Consider the following 2,091-nt stretch of genomic DNA (forward strand, 5'->3'; position numbering starts at 1 on the left):
ATGAGGTAAATGATTGATATACCCCTTTGATATGTATGACTGTAATCGAGCATGACATGATTTGCATCCACGTATGATATTTTTGACATGACATATTGCATAGGGATTGGCTTATTATATTTGGAGGAAGTGTACTGTACTGGCAGCTCTGCTGCAACCACTGTTTAGTGCCAAAATTGGTGCTATATTTTGGAGTGTAGGGATAGGTGGGTCGATTTTATCCGCACATGGAGTGTAGGGCTGGACGGAGTGGAGTGTAGAGGATGGATGGGTAGGATTTATGATTGTATTATGTTACTGTTACTGTAATGGGCTAAGGCCCACATCGATACTGATATATAATGGGCTATGGCCCTAACTGATACTGGACTGTCACTGAAATGGGCCTAATCCCGAACTGCATTTGCCTACTGTTTGACTGACTATTGTTAAGGGATTACACATTGAGTTTACTTAAACTCACCCTTCTGCTTTTCTGTGCAGGTAATCCTTAGAAAGATCAGTGCAGCGAGAGACTCGATGGTAACCACACAAATGTTTTTGCTTCTTTTAATCTTTTAATTTATAAGTAATTTAATTTCGGTTTTTGTTTTCTAATAAGGCCTTTTAAAGTTTTTATTTTGGGATTTATTTACTTTGAATCATATCTGCTAGAAGTAGGCCACAGTTTTTCAAAAGAGATAAATGCATTTTGAAACACCACGTTATTGCAATACATTTCAAAAAGCTTCCGCAACAATCATAGTTTTTTTAAAGTGCAATAACAGTCTAATATAATTAACACTGTGCTAAACCAACTAGAGTTTAACAATGAGCAAGTTATTCTAAATTTTTGGTAAAGATCAAGACAAGGTTTTTAGTATAGAACTATGTTTTTCAAAATTCACTTTAATGTGACCTCGCGGATTCTGTCATAAAGACTAGGCTGGGTTTGGGGTTTTACATTTAGTGATATCAGAGTCAAGTTGCAAAACTCGGTTGTAGATTTGGGTTTCTTTTAAACTTGAAATCTCAGAAAGGAACTATTTTGAATGATTTGAAATACTTGGATGATAATGGCTAAATTTTATGTGTGTTTTATTTTTATTAACTTAAATACTAATTTACTTATATAACCTTAATTATAAAACCTGAAATCCATTTAATTCATGTCCATAATATTCCACTCATAAGTTCAATGATTTATCAACCACATAAGGACCTATCATTTAAAAAGACATAATAATTAAGCACTTTCACAATTAGCAAGCCACTTTTATATTTTACGCATTTAGGTCCTTTTTGCAAATTAAGCACACAAACGATAAAATTTCCACAGGAAACTTTCACACATATCAATTCACATTTATAGGCACAGAAAATAATATTAAAAATTTTTTTACTCGGATTTGTGGTCCAGAAACCACTGTTCTGACTAAAGTCTAAACCGGGCTGTTACAAGATTACCATTGAAACCTTTAACAATTATGTTCTTAAGCATAAAAGACATAGAGGACACCTGGGATGCAAAAGAAGCAAGTGTGTCTGCTTCATGTACTCCTACTGCTCGTCTTTCTGGGACTACTCCGTTGGTTGGCCACTGATAGTTATTGCTAGAAATTCTTTCAATAATCTCATAAGCATTGTTATAAGACTTAGAAAGAAGGGCTCCATTTGCCGAAGCATCCACCATCATTCTAGTATGAATATTGAGACAAATATATAATGTCTCCATTTGAACGTAGCAAGAAATGTCGTGATAAGGGCACTTTCTTAATAATTCATTAAACCTCTCCCATGCCTCAGATAAAGATTCTTCATCTAGTTGTCGAAATGAAGTGATTTCATTTCATATCTTGGCGGTTAAAGATGGAGGGAAATATTTCATTAAGAAACATTCAACCAACTCTTGCCACTAGGTATGGAACCAGACGGTAGGGAATTCAACCACGTTCATGCGTTCAAACTTTTAAAGTACCAAAAATAGTCGATAACTTGATAGATTTCTCTAATGATCCCCGAGCCCGTTACTAGTTCCAAAATCTATAAAGCAGTGAGTAAACATACATACAGTAAGCTTTCACAGCTTAGTAAGTCATAAGCAAATATATA

The 2,091-nt window shown here is 34.6% G+C and overlaps 1 non-coding gene across 1 annotated transcript; it reads left to right on the top strand.

Moving 5' to 3' along the window:
• The first annotated feature begins 1,730 nt into the window (after positions 1-1,730).
• LOC128282951 (small nucleolar RNA R71) lies at positions 1,731-1,837 on the top strand. The gene has a single exon (XR_008273299.1). It is a non-coding gene; the product is annotated as a small nucleolar RNA R71 (small nucleolar RNA).
• The last annotated feature ends 254 nt before the right edge of the window (positions 1,838-2,091 follow it).

The sequence above is a fragment of the Gossypium arboreum genome, chromosome 10 (genome assembly GCF_025698485.1).
Source record: "Gossypium arboreum isolate Shixiya-1 chromosome 10, ASM2569848v2, whole genome shotgun sequence".
Taxonomy (NCBI): domain Eukaryota; kingdom Viridiplantae; phylum Streptophyta; class Magnoliopsida; order Malvales; family Malvaceae; genus Gossypium; species Gossypium arboreum.